The 14990-nt window shown below is 45.9% G+C and overlaps 2 long non-coding RNA genes across 2 annotated transcripts in view; one reads left to right on the top strand and one right to left on the bottom strand.

Moving 5' to 3' along the window:
* The window catches only part of LOC128776125 (uncharacterized), a 28543-nt gene extending 15627 nt beyond the window's left edge, over window positions 1-12916 (bottom strand). The window contains exon 1 of the long non-coding RNA XR_008421063.1: window positions 12424-12916. This is a non-coding gene — a long non-coding RNA (uncharacterized LOC128776125). The remainder of the gene's footprint in view (window positions 1-12423) is intronic.
* On the top strand, window positions 12803-14943 carry LOC109265917 (uncharacterized). The gene is made up of 3 exons (XR_008421060.1): window positions 12803-12912; window positions 13122-13370; window positions 14400-14943. It is a non-coding gene; the product is annotated as an uncharacterized LOC109265917 (long non-coding RNA).
* The last annotated feature ends 47 nt before the right edge of the window (window positions 14944-14990 follow it).

Raw genomic sequence — 14990 nt, 5'->3', positions numbered from 1 at the left:
AAAAGCACAACAGCCCCCCGGTGGGCCACAAACCTATTCCTTCAAAAGAGCTCCAGCTTTGTGGCAATGGGTACCTGTTTCCAGAGACTGCCCATAAGAACCGAGTGCCCGACCTGATGTTCTGGGGCAGATCCATGATCCTCTGGGGCTACGGATCATACGTGAAAATCACTTTTCCTTTGATGCTGCCCCAATATGACTTAACTTTGGATATTTAGTTCTTTGGGTAACTTAATATTCCATCATACCAAAGGTAAAATCTGACTAAAGTGTTTAACAGAACACAACTAAAGAAAAAGGTGCTGGGGCGCCTGGCTGGCTCAGTTGGTAGAGCATGCAACTCGATCCTGGGGTTGTGAGTTCAAGCCCCACATTGGGTGTAGGGATTAATTAAAAATAGTCTGGAAAAAAAAATGCTATGCACCCTCTGTTGAAATAGTTAACTGCTATGACAGAAGCAATCTAAGTACAAGGTACGTTCTTTAAGCTTGGAGTTTGAATATAAAGTTACAAATCCTAATGAGGCTGGTAGTTTATATTTATCCCACTAAATTCCTCCAAATCCATCCCTAAGTGCAGCAGTGGTACATGTGACCATAAGGCTTGTTGGCAGTCCAAAGCCTGTTTCTTTTTTTTTTTTTTTAACTATTGCGGGGCATGTTTTTAGCTACTGGAACATTCCAGTTTATTTTCTAAGCTAGTAGATTGTGGATTTGTGCTATTCTACATGGTTTCATACAACAGCCTGGAAATTCACATACAAGATTCCTCCCTATGCTGGGCCATGAGAACCTTAAGTAGATGTGATGTTAGCAAGAGTCTACACAATTGAGAGAGATGTCAACGTTGAGCCTAGGGGAAGATTCTTTTCAAAGTAACTGTTCAGTGACGTTTCCTTCAATTACTGATGCCTCTCCTCCGCCCCCTCCAGGATTTACTTGACATCTCCCTTCGTTTATATGTGTGTAGTACTCTTCTGAGCTGGAGGTAAAGCAGGAAGCATGGAGATGGGACCTTATGGAGTGCTTTTGCATTAATGCATCACAATTTGACACGGAGAAGTGAGAATTCAGACATCGGATGACTCACTTGAGGGGTCCTCTGTGGGAGAAGACACGGACCACAGTTGGCTAGCCAGTAGTTTCGTAGAGCTTTCCAGTAGTTTCGTAGAGCTATGCTAGACCTTCAGTCCTGAGATTCTAAGTGTGACGCTAGAAATCTCGTCTTGCACTTGGTAATTTTCTTCATGTGTAAAGACGGCAGAGAAGTTCTAGTTTATCTTCAAGTGCTGCTTGCACATGGCCTCACCTAGAGCACAGGATTATAAGGTGACTCTACCCAGAGTATTAAATCTGCCATTCCCTAAGCAGCTGGTAGAGCTCTGGTAAGTCACAGAGAAAGTTGGTATTTTGTGGACATGTATTCAAAACAGCTATACATGTAATTTTCTTAAGTACAGGAATTTGGAAGTCTCCCTCAAGAACTGCTAATTTGTTTTGTGAGTCACATGTCCAAACTCATTCATCCTGGAGTGGAGGTGGGAATCAGCAAGAAAAAGGAGGAAATAACTACATTAACACCTATTTTGGCTGCCTTATCGATGTGGAATAATGGAGATCAACAGATAGCAAGTATAAACTCGGTCTTTCTCCCCATCCCTCTTAAGTCTCCTCCCCCATATTAACATGAGGGCAGCCCACATTGATGGGTTTTGTCAAATGGAACATGGGCCGGGTGGCCCCACCCCTGGCGACTGCCATCATACCAGCAGGATGGTAAATACCAACTGCTGGCATCTATTAAAAGCAAAAGTGACTAAGCTTTTGAAAATTGGTTAAGTAATGTGCAAACTGTTCCACGAAGGAGGAGGGCTGGGTATGAATGTGAGCAGCTGGGTTTAGCATCCCAAGAGCCACGTGGAGGACTACTTTTCCAAGGTAGTTACTAAACCCCATGGTTTACAGGGTGTGGGAGCTGTGCAAAACTCCCAACTGATGCTTCGCTTCCCCTACCAATATCCTGTGGTTTTGCTATTTTCTAGCCCCTCAGGTTGCCCGTATCTGAAAGCCGTCCCTGCACCTGCATTTTATCTGGCAGGCTTCCACTTCGCAGGCTTTCTTCCCACTGTTCGCTCCACGCAGACTCTTTTCCCAGAGAGCCACGTGACTCACTGACAACCTTTCAGTCTACTCAGAGGCCATCTTGTCAAGATCAAGAGAGGCCTTCTGAGCATGCCATTTAAGCCCACGGCCCCACCACCCAGTCCCCTTTGCTTTGGTTTTCCTCCATGGCACTTCTCACCATCTAACATACTATGTATTTTACTTGCTTGCTGGCTTATCTGTCTCTACCCCAACCTCATGCAGGCTCCAGAAGGGCTTGGCTTTAAGGCTCAGTGCCATCTCCTCAATGTTCAGGACAGTGCCCGGCATTTAGCACATAGGTGCTCAGTGTGTGTTTGTCACAGGATTGAAAGAATGATGGGAGATAGCTACGCACACTGCCGGGTTTCACCTGGATATGCTTCTTTTAAGAAAGAATGTTTCACGTCCCAAACTGCGGAATTTAGTGACTGTAGCAAAAAACATCACTCCCTTGCCCCACTTCATTCCTGCTAGGCTATTTTTACTGTCCCAAGACACAATCTGCATATTTTCTGTCTTTTTTTTTTTTTTCTTCTTCTTTCTAAATAACTTGCTTCAACGATTACTTCTTGATTTTTCAGTTTCAGAGTTTAGATATTACCTTTGGATTTTATGGAGGGTGACAAGTTTGGAGAGGGTATGGAAGCTGTATACCCCCCTCCCCATACCTTGCCCTGTGCGTCTCTTCCGTCTGGCTCTTCCTGAGTCCTCTCCTTTTATGGCAGACCGGTAATCTAGTAAGCAAAGTGTTTTCCTGAGGTCTACGAGCCGCTGTAGCAAATTAATCCAACCTGAAGGGGCAGGGGAATCCCCAATTTCTAGCAGCACAGGTGACCTGGACCTGCCATTGGCATCTGAAGTGGAGGGAGGAGGAGACAGTCCTGTAGGACGGATTCCTTACCGTGGGATCTGATGCTGTCCCCAGGTAGACTGTGTCAGAGCATGTCACCCTCCCAGCAAATAGATCTGTTCCTAACCCAGAAGCTCTCAGAACCCTGTCCTTTTGACTTTTTATGAAGGCTTTAATACCTAGGCACAACTGATTAAATCACTGGCCATTGGTGATTGGACTCAATCTCCAGCCCCTCCCCCCGCCCAGGAAGAGATGGGGTAAAACTGAAATTTTCAACCCTTCAATCACACTGTTGGGTCCACTGGCAATCTGCCTCCATCTTTAGGTGCCTTTCAGGAATGACCTCAAAACAAGAGACACCTTTTATTGCCCTCATCACAGGAAATCCCAAAGGTTTTAGGACCTTTGCCAGAAATGGGGACAAAGATCAAATATTTGTCTTATTATAAATCACAACATTGCAAAATGTAAATTTTTTTTTTTTTTTTTTTTTTAACTTGGAAGTGCTCCAGGAACCTAGTGGACCCAGTGTCTAATTTCCTGGAGAGCTCCCTCATCCAGGCTTTTGCCACCTTGCTACCCTGTGGTCACATGGCCGGTCCGGGAGTGCCTCAGTCTCAGATTACAGTTTGCCTAAATCCCAAGTTTCCTTTCTATCTTGGTGAAGCAGCTCTCTAATAGCTTATTGAGAGGTTAGGGATTTTTCTGTGTGATTTTGCTTGTATAAAATACCCTTATTCTCTACATGATCGATAATTTGGCTAAGTATGGACTTCTAGATTAGGCAGTGAATTTCTGTGTAAGTGGTGAGGCCTAGAAGGAGGGAGTATGAAAAATACGGTGCATTGTTAAGCAGGAAGCCCAAGTGTGTCCCCACATGACATGGGAGCTATTACACGTGACTTTTACCTGCAGTATCTTGTAAGATTAGATTTTTCTTAGACTTTTCTTTTTTTTAATGTTTATTTTTGAGAGAGAAACAGTGCCAGTGGGCTAGGGGCAGAAAGAGAGGGAGACACAGAATCCGAAGCAGGCTCCAGGCTCTGAGCTGTCAGCACAGAGCCCGATGTGGGGCTCGAACTCAAACCGCGAGATCCTGATCTGAGCTGAAGTCGGATGTTTAACCGACTAAGCCACCCAGGTGCCCCTTACTTAGATTTCTTTACATTTCCCTTATGTTTAAATAACTTATTTTAAAAGTGTGAAAGTAGCTGTAAGCTTCCAGGTTATAGGAGGTTAGCAAAAGAAGAGAGCTTCAATTCCGCCCCCCATCCCCCATTATTTTGTTCTTCATTTATCTAATAGCAGCTTAAATCTGAATACAGTCTAAGGTTCTGCGAGCACTCTAGTGATGAAGTTTTGGGGTGATGGGAGGGTTCGTGGGGTCCAGAGTCGACGGCCAAGAAAGAAGTCTTGATATCTTTGGTGCGAAAAGGTGATTTTTTACTAAAGCAAGGGGCCAGGATCCACAGGCAGAAAGAGCAGCACTCTAAGTGTGGAGGGTGACCATTTTATGCAGTCAGTGGGGCGGAGATAAAGTCTAGCGGGAGTTTCCACAGAGACTTTCACATGCTAAAGACTTAGTGGAGGCCTAGCTATTGTCCAGCTAAGGTTGTTTTTCCCTCTAACAAAGCATTAACTTCGAGACAGTAGGGAGTTCCTGGACTTTAGGCTATGATGGGATTGCCTTTTTCTGGTAAACTGGTGGAGACTGTCATCAGTTTAACCATTTTTGTTGTTGTTGTTGTTGTTGTTGTTGTTGTTGTTTTGTCCTTTCCTGTTTTGGGGTAGCTGGGAGTGTCCAAGGAATATCATACACGTCCCACCTGGGGGACGGGGGTGCTGTTAGCCTGCACCTTGGCCCATGTTCCCTCATCACTAGGAGTCTGAAACCAATAGTGCTGTCATTAAATTGCCACTTTATTATTTTTTCTTAATGTTTGTTTATTTTGAGAGAGAGCATGTGAGCAGGGGAGAAGCAGAGAGAGAGAATCCCGCTGCCCTGTCAGTGCAGGGCCTGACGCAGGGCTCGAACCCCTGAACCATGAGATCATTACCTGAGCCAAAATCAAGAGTCAGGCGCTTAACTGACTGAGCCGCCCAGGTGCCCCTAAATTGCCACTTTAAATCCTGCTTACTGTGGCTGGTCACACTCCTTCCTTATTTCCATGCCTTGGGCAAACCACAAGTTTCTTAACAGCCAACTTTTATTTATTTATTTATTTTTTTAATTTAAAAAAAAAATTTTTTTTTTAACGTTTATTTATTTTTGAGACATAGAGAGACAGAGCATGAACAGGGGGAGGGTCAGAGAGAGAGAGGGAGACACAGAATCTGAAACAGGCTCCAGGTTCTGAGCTGTCAGCACAGAGCACGACGCGGGGCTCGAACCCACGAACCGCGAGATCATGACCTGAGCCGAAGTCTGACGCTTAACCGACTGAGCCACCCAGGCGCCCCCCAACTTTTAATTAGTATACACATATGCTCTCTCCTTCCCAAAAATCTAACCTCAACTACCGAAGAAGGATCTTGCCTTGCATTGTCCTGACTCTAGTGCGGCTCTGCCCAAACTATCTGTGGTAAAAGGATGATTTTCTTTACATTTCAATCCGTTGTGGACTGGTAGCTTTTGTAAAACACAATAAATGCGAGTTACTGGAAAAGTGAACCAGGAAATCTAAAGGAAAAACACTTCTGTGTGGGGCTTTAGATACTCTTCACTTCTGGGGCGCCTGGGTGGCTTGGTCGGTTAAGCGGCCAACTTCGGCTCAGGTCATGATCTCGCAGCCCGTGAGTTCGAGCCCCGCATCGGGCTCTGTGCTGATGGCTCGGAGCCTGTTTCAGATTCTGTGTCTCCCTCTCTCTCTGCCCCTCCCCTGTTCACGCTCTGTCTCTCTCTGTCTCAAAAATAAATAAACGTTAAAAAAATTTAAAAAAAAAAGAAAAAAATAGATACTCTTCACTTCTGACATGCACTTTTGGTCACCAAATGTGTGCAGGTTTTCCCAGTCACCAAGCCACTCCATGACACCAGCTGGGTGTCCCACAATTTAACACAAATCTGACTCGGTCTACCTGGAGAGAGCATCAGATCCCACGTTAAGGAATCGGTCCTACAGGATTGCCCACCCCCCCCCTTCAGATGCCAATCCTAAATCCAGGTCACTTGTGCTCCTAGAAATTGGGAGATTCCCACGCCTCCTCAGGTTGGATTAATTTGCTAGAGTGGTTCACAGACCTCAAGACATTTTACTTACTAGACTGCCAGTTTACCATAAAAGGATAGGACTCAGGGGGACAGCCAGATGGAAGAGACGCACAGGCAAGGCATGGGGGAGGGGGTACAGGGCTTCCACACCCTCTCCAAGCTTGTCACCCTCCCAGCGTGTAGATATGTTCGCAACCCAGAAGCTCTCAGAACCGGGAGGCTTCGTTACATAAGCATCATTGACTAAATCATTGGCCGTTGGTAACTGAAGTCAGTCTCCAACCCTCCCCCCTCCCCTCCCAGGAGGTATGGGGCTCAAAGTTCCAACCCTTTCATCACTCAGCAGGTTCCCCTGGCAACCAGCCCAGGTACACAGTAGGACTTTCCAAAAGTCACTCTGTTAACATGAATCAGATGTCACTGAAAGGGACTCGTTAGATACAAAAAACACACACTTCACTTCTATCTTTGGGAGCTATTTCGAGATCCGGGAACAAAAGAGGCCCTTATAGCTCTTATCGCTTAGGGCTTAGGAAATTACAAAGGTTTAAAGTGCTAAGTGCTGGGAACCCAGGAGAAGACAGAAATATCTGTTGCTTATTATGAACCACAATATCATGGAAAGAAAATACAAAAGTATAGATACTACAGCTCTAAACTCTTGTTTATTAGATATTGAGGTTATATATTTTTTTAATTTTTTTCTCATTTATTTATTTTTGAGAGAGAGAGCACAAGTGGGGAAGGTCAGAGAGAGAAGGAGACCGAATCTGAAGCAGGCTCCAGGCTCAGCTGTCAGCACAAACCCTGACGTGAGGCTTGAACTCACAAACTGAGATCATGACCCGAGCCGAAGTCCGACGCCTAACCGACTCAGCCACCCAGGCGCCCCTTTAGGTTATATTTTCATACCCAACAAACAAAATTATTCTGTTAAATTGCCTTAAAAAGTGTCTAAGTCCTGTTAAATGAACTAAACAAAGAGGCCAGTAGACTGAGGTGGCCCTAATACCTTAGCAGCCTGTGAGAGCAAACCAAAGTGCCGAAGGCTAAGAAACCAAAAGCTAAGGACAACCAATCAGAAACAACCCCTAGGCTTTCCCAAAGCGTGCAACCCCGGAAGCTGCAGCCAATCAAATAATTTCCCTGCTTTGTTTCCGCCTTTCCATAGGCAAGTCTTTCCCTGAGCTCTTGTTGCTGGAATCCCCCCAAACATTTCTGGTCTGGCGGTGCCCGAGTCAAATCATTTCTTGCTCATAAACTCTGATTTTTTTTTTTTTTTTAATATGCCTCGGTTTATCTTTCATCTCAACCTCTGCTCCAGGCTGTGGACCACATGTTGAGTAACTGTGCTGGGGGCAATACTGGCCTGAATAGTGCCCGGTGTGGAGTCCTGACCATTGCCATCCAAGCACACCAACCCTTGTTTTCACACACTACACACGTCAGCCTGTCTTTCAAAAACCCACAATGTGTCCCGCGCGTACTTTTAAAACACCACACTTTGTTGCTGTATAATGTATACACAAGCCACGGTATCCGTTTCAAGTGTACGTACGATTTGATGAATTTTGATGGATGTGTCTACCCTCGAAACCACCACTGATGAGGGAGCATAAGGCAAGCTGAGGACAAAGTACAAGCGAGCACACTCTGCCCCCCGCCCCCCACCCCCCAACCAGGTGGGAATGTGTGATATTCCGCAGGCACTCCCGGCTGCGCCAGAACAAAGGAAAGGACAGAAAACAAATGGTTAAACTCATATCATCTCCATCAGTTTACAAATATCTTAGTAATATTACAAGAAAAGGGCAATCTTATAAATAGCCTAAAGTCCAGGAACTCCCTACTGTCTTAATGTTAATGTTTTGCTAGAGGGGAAAAACAAGCTTAGCTTGCTAATAGCTGGGCCTCCGGTAACCTATATATATATAACCAGTCACTTTTCACAACCCCAGTGCAGCTCTTTCTGCCCACGGGTCCTGTCCCTGTGCTGTGATAAAATCACCTTTTTGCCCCAAAGACGTCTCCCAAGAATTCATTCTTGGTCATCAGCTCCGAACTCCCTCACTACCCCAAAACGTCATCACCACCACAATCCTGATACAAAGCATCTCTGTTACCCCCAAAGATATGCCTCGGGCCCCTTTGTAGTCCATTTGGCCACAGTTCGAGGGCCAAAGTCACACTGCTTCTGTAACCAGAGGTTAGTTTTGCCTAAGGAATGAAGTTTCCTTTCATTTGTTTAATGACTCTGAGATTCATCCATGCTGTGGATGTATCAGCAATTTTTTCCTTTATAGTGGCGTTCCAGTTGGAGCCTGCTGATGTTTCTAGTTTTTGGTTACTGTGAATAAGGCCACTACGAACATCCATGTGTTGGCCTGCGAGTGGGCATATGTTTCACTTCTCTTGGGTGAATACCTAGGAGTGGAATGGCCAGGCTGTACGTACGATACGTGAATGTTGAACTCCACACCTCCTTTTTTTAAAATTTCTCACAATTTTTTCTCACAATTTCTATTTCCTACCTTCCCTCCTACCCACCCTTGAGCCATACTGAACTATGGAGTTAAAAGCAGGCGGTACTCAGGTTTAATGGTGTGGATCCCTGCAAACTCAAATAGCTACAGTTGCTGACAGGTTGTGTGTCTGAGGGAGGCAGGCTGAGGAGAGACTAGCAAAACGGACAGCCCGTGCCCTTGCTGAAAGGTGTTTTACCACCTAGCTCAGTGGGCTGTGAGCCCCGGGGCACGAGGGCCCAATATTGTCAGGCCTTCTGATTTTTCTTTTCTTTTTTTTTTTTAACGTTTATTTATTTTTGAGACAGAGAGAGACAGAGCATGAACGGGGGAGGGTCAGAGAGAGGGAGACACAGAATCTGAAACAGGCTCCAGGCTCTGAGCGGTCAGCACAGAGCCCGACGAGGGGCTCGACCTCACGGACCGCGAGATCATGACCTGAGCCGAAGTCGGCCGCTTAACCGACTGAGCCACCCAGGCGCCCCAGGCCTTCGGATTTTTCAAGAAAATCTAGGCATCTCCTCTTGCATAGGCTCCTTCCAGGGCCCAAATGTTGTATAAAATTTGCAACAATAAGATACTGTGTCTGTAATCAGTTAAGGCTGCTGTCTCCTTCTACTTTGCTTTCCTTTATGTCATTCTCCCTCTAAAAGTGGGTGGCACTGGAGTGGATGTAGACATTTCTGGAATCCAAGTGTAGTAGAGGGAAGTTGACTTGGGGGTGTGTTTAGTGGGATGTATTTAATCATGGTTGGCGGCCATTTACATGTATAATTCAGTTACTACCAGCCATGCTGACCTGGGAATAACTTCCAGAAATTCTACCACCCACTGGACAATTCACCTAGAATTGTGATGTGTTACTTAAAGATGAAAAGACAGAGGTGAGAGGTGATATGATATATACTTTTTTTTTTTTTAAGTTTAATCATTTAAGAGAGAAAAAGTGCCAGTGTGGGGAGGGACGGAGAGAAAGGGAGACATAGAATCCAAAGCAGGCTCTAGGTGGAGCCCAACACGGGGCTCGAACTCACGAGCCGCCATGAGATCATGAACGGAGCTGAAGAGTTGGACGCTCAACCGACTGAGCCACCCAGGTGCCCCAAGAGGTGGTATGAAATAAACCCTGAATGACCAACATTGGAAACATGTAGGTGGGGAAAAAGTAACAAGGCATACAATGAATGGAGCCAGAAACAAGTCTATGGAAAAGTCATACACTTCTTAGATGAATAAAACTCTCTATAAAATTATGTTACATTTTGTACAAATAGAGGCATAAGAGTCCAGCACTGTCAGATCTTTTGATTTTTTTCAAGAGTAATCTGAGGCCCATATGTTTTGGAGATATCTGCGGAATGAAATGGTGGCCAATAAAAAAATATATTTTTTGCACTATATATGGAAAATCTTGAAATTGAGAGGCAACTCATTAAAATATTGTTACTTTTTAAGTATCAGCTTCTTAAAATTAGAAATTTGAAATTTTTTTTTTCATTCTAACCCATGGGTTTTTAGCCTTTTTTCCTATGGCCCTCTGTGGCAGTCTGAAGCAGCCTATTAACCTCTTCTCAAAATAATGTTTTGTTGTTGTTGTTGTTTTAATTTTTTTTTTAATTTTAAAGTAGGCTCCATGCCCAACCTGGGGCTCGAACTCATTACCCTGACATCAAGAGGTGCATGCCCTACGAACTGAGCCAGCCAGGCACCACAAGAGTAATGTTTTTAAATGTATAAAATAAAGTATATATGATTACAAAGGACACCAGTGAAATACAGTTTTCACAATATTAAGTGAACCCATTTATAATATCGTCATATTTGCTTCTGCGTGCATTAAATATGAAGATTCACTGGCAGACCTAATAACTACTGAAATATTAAAGTCATGATGGACGGGGCACCTGGGTGGCTCGGTCCGTTAAGCATCTGACTCTTGATTTCGGCTCAGATCATGATCATGGTTCATGGGATCCAGCCCCACAGTGGTCTCTGCACTGACAGCCTGCTTGGGATTCTCTCTCTCCCTCTCTCTCTCTCTCTCTCTCTCTCTCTCTGCCCCTCCCCCCTCCTCTATCAAAATAAATAAGTAAACTTTGGGGCGCCTGGGTGGCTCAGTCGGTTAAGCGGCCGACCTTGGCTCAGGTCACCATCTCGCAGTCCGTGAGTTCGAGCCCCGCGTCGGGCTCTGTGCTGACGGCTCAGAGCCTGGAGCCTGTTTCAGATTCTGTGTCTCCCTCTCTCTCTGCCCCTCCCCTGTTCATGCTCTGTCTCTCTCTGTCTCAAAAATAAATAAACGTTAAAAAAAAATTAAAAAAAAATAAATAAGTAAACTTAAAAAATAATGATGAGCATGAAGGATATTCTTAACTATCTGTACAACTGCATTGTCATATGTGACAAAATCAAAGTATTATTATTGGTATAAAGTATGGTTATTAGTATTTGATATAGTCAAAGTACTGTATTAGTGACAAGGTCAAAGGTAATGTTCTTACTACTGTAGTGTGTTGCTTGCATTTATAATTGAAAAATATACTAATTTTCAGTTAGAGGTTAAAGAAAATAAAGATGTACTTTTTTTCTACCCAAGTGCATACCTCCATAGGAGGGTGTGAAAAGGTGTCCATGGACCCCAAGGTAAGAACGCCTTACAACAGCCACTCTCATACCTAACTCTGGAGTCATAATTTTATGTTTATTTCCTTAAGTGGGGCCTCCCCAGTTATATCAGCTTTAGGCCCTGTAACACCTGGATCTTCAAAATAAACCCGGGCAATGACCACTTATCATCTTCACAGGGAACACAGGGCCAAGCCACCGCCATTTTGCATCTGCCACTGTCCACAGACTGGCTAACTGCTCTGCCCTGGACCCCGTCTATTCTCCCTTCACCCGCAGGCGGGTGAGCTTTAACAACTCAGTCCCTTCTGTTAGGCCTCCAACACACCCTCCCACAGCTTCCCGGGTCCCTGGAGGAGGCCCACCATGAGGAGGTCCCCTGCCCTGTGATTTCATCTCCAGCAACCCCCCTCACTCAAATATCCGCCCCCCCCCCCCCACTCCTGGCTTTCTTCTTCCTGGGGATGTCCACGTGGCTTACATTTCTTCTCATTTCTTAAGGTCTCTGCTCTCCTATCAGAAAGGAAGACCTTTCCTAACCAACCACCTAACAGAGCAACCCTCCTGGATATGGTACTACCTCCTGATAGGTTATATATTTCCTGGCTACTGTTCATCCATCTCCCTGCACCCATTAGAATGGAAGTTCCACGAAAACAGGGACATGTCAGGGCCATGTGTTTTTTGTTTTTCTTTCTTTCTTTTCTTTTTTTTTTTTAGTTTTAGTGTCTAGAATACTTTCCACCGGGCGCTTTGTAGATATTTGCTGAATAATAGACAAAACAAGAACTCAGCGCAGAAAAGAATATGAGCTTAAAGTCTAACAAGCGTGTTGACATTGAGCAAAATTCTGCGTGGAAAGAAGAAATGCCAGAAAAAGGCCTAAAATTCACGTTTCTGGAAAGCAGATTGTACCGCCTCCCCCCCCACCCCATCTCTCACTTTTTAAACAGAGTCAAAGGCCTCAAGGGCCATTTGCCTGTCCACCGCTGCTTGCCCCTCCTAGGGCCACATGTCAAGATATTTGTCCGGAAAATCACCATTATTATGGTGACATTTAAAGGTGTTTACCTGTCTGCTTTTGGTGTAGCGCCAAATCTTCTGGGGACATTCAATGGACACACAGACTTTTTGGAGGGACTTGTGATGTGGACCCCTGCGGACCATCCTAGGGAAAAATCAAAGACCCACCGTTCAGAACCACACCCACAGCCCTAGAGAGGAGGACAGATTTCTGTCTGCCGGAGACGGCTGGGCGCCCCCTCGGAAGTGCGGCAGCCAGAGACCCACGACCCGCCGGCCCTCCCCCGCCTCCGTCCGCTCCCGGGCGTCCGAGAGTCCCCGGCGCGCGGCCGCCCTCCCCGTCCCGGGCCCCCCGCGCGCGCCACCCCTGCCCACAGCGGCGAGGACAGGGGGGCCGGCTCCGGGAGCAGGGGCCGGGGTGGGGGTCGGGGTGGGGTGGGACCGAGCACTCCCCGGGAGAGGACACGGCTCGGCGCCAGCCTCGCCTCGCCCCGAGAGGCCGGGAGCGCGATGCCGCCGGGGCCCGCAGCCCGCCCGGTGCGCTTGCTGTTCGCCAGAGGGCAACTGGTGCCTGGGGGCCGGGGGCCGGGGGGTGGGGGCGTGCAGGGGGCGCCTCCATCTTCCCAGCCTCTCCCGACCTGCCTTTGCCTAGCAGGATGCCCTCGAACTTGCCCAAATCGAACAGTAAGCCCCAGCAACTCCTCTGCGTGACCCCTCTCCGCCTCCCCCTCAATCCTGTTTTCCAGGGACTAAGACGAGAAGCAGCCGTTCCGGATTCGCCGGTTGCAGCCACTGGACAAACCGAGCGGGTGCTCGCTCCCTTTGGGGAGCGTGAAAGTGAAGCCTAATAGACAACTGGTTTGCAGCACAAACAGCTGAAGGGTCTTGCCTGGGGCCTCTCTCGGTGCGTCCACCGAAGGAAACGTCGCCTGGAGGGGGCGCCTGCTGCGCGGCTGGGACCGTCCTGGGAGCGGCCCAAGGAAAGAGAAAGCAAGGTCGGGAGAAAACACTCATGAAGAGTACCTTTTAGGTGTAGTGAAGTTCCCTTCAGAACCAGGACGAAGCAGACATTTACAGAGCCTCAGGGAGAAGAGCCCAGACTCGGCTCTTTGCTTAGCAACATAAAGTGTTCATAAAACCATTAAGTGAAAACGCACAATAAAACACAGGTAGTACCAAAGGACAGGGATACTGCTGCGTCCCATTATTGAAATGCTTGATGGCTAAATGGAGAGAGAGAGAGAGAGAAGAGAGAGAGAGGAGAGAGAGAGAGAGTCTTGCTTCTAGATATGTCTTTGCAGGAAGATACCAAACATTCTCTTGGAAATGAATGGAAATGATGCTGTTGGTACATTAAGTTCAGTCTAATTCTGTTATGAATTTGTGGTGTGGGCATTCTAAGACGGCCAAAGTGGTTAGCCTTGATCTTTTATGAATTTATTCTTTCCAAAGATATTAAGTACTATAAAGCTCTTCATGCACACATCTATCAGCTTTTTGTATCGTTTTGTGACTATTTTTCCTCTATTCCTGTCCTTTCCTAACTCAAAGAAAGGCAAAGGCAGGGAAAACGATGACATGGTGGGGAGGGTTAACAAACTGATAATATTGAAATCTTGCCCCAGGGTCTTTTGGAACCAGCAAAAATTAAAATATAAGAGCAGCTGAGTTCATCATTGCTATTCTAGCTCTCCAGAAAAATTTAACAAACTTTGCAAGCACTTCTCCAAGACTTGCCAGGAGAGTTAGACTGGATGGTGGAATTGCTATGATTTTATTAAAATTGGTACAACCAATAGCCATAAACCATTAGTTGCAGCACTAAGGTATAGACACGTGTAGGAAAGAATGAAAAATATCTGCAACAGGGTAAAAAAAAGTATGTAGGTATAGTTATTCTTTTTGAAAATCACACTGCCCAGCTGCTGCATCCGTAGTATATGTATAGAAAAGGGACTTCACTAAATTAAATTCCTGTATGTACTTAAAGGGACCAGTAATGTTTGCGTGGTGTAATTTCTTAGCAGGCCACCAGAGGGCGCCCAGGTTTGGTTCCTACAAAACAAGTTGTAGTTCAAAAGGCTCCGTGAGACTCAGCCCGTGACTGTTTCAACGCTTGGCCATCTCCTTCCTGGAAGGTGGCACGGACATGCAGGGCTGGTAACCCTAGGCCCACTGATGTGAACTCGAAGCCGTCCGGGCTAATGCCCGCTGCTGGCTTAGACAGTCTTGGATCTTGTTTTCTGTTGTGGTTTGCTGCTGAGGAGGAGGAAGTTCCTTCCCCCCCGCCCTCCCAGTTTATCCACCTGCAAGGGCTCTTCCGGTGCTGCTGATCGACAGCACTACCTGGAAAAGGGTAATTACAGCCTAATGAATAGGTAGGTATGAATGGGAGGGGGCGTACACCCACAAATGAGTGAAGTCAGTTCTACATAATCAAAAGAACTTTGTCATGTGTTCTAAAATTTAACGTTCTGAATAAATACTGGAATTCCTTTTATTTTCAAATACATATCTGAATACCTATCCTTTTATATTCAAATACACATCTGAATCTTTTTAGCCTTGTTTACTGTGACTCACTGTATTATTTATTGCTGTTACAAATAACAGCC

The sequence above is a fragment of the Panthera pardus genome, unplaced genomic scaffold (assembly GCF_024362965.1).
Source record: "Panthera pardus isolate Hobbes unplaced genomic scaffold, ASM2436296v1 HiC_scaffold_1, whole genome shotgun sequence".
NCBI classification, from domain to species: Eukaryota; Metazoa; Chordata; class Mammalia; order Carnivora; family Felidae; genus Panthera; species Panthera pardus.
This window is presented reverse-complemented; position numbering and strand designations above follow the sequence as displayed.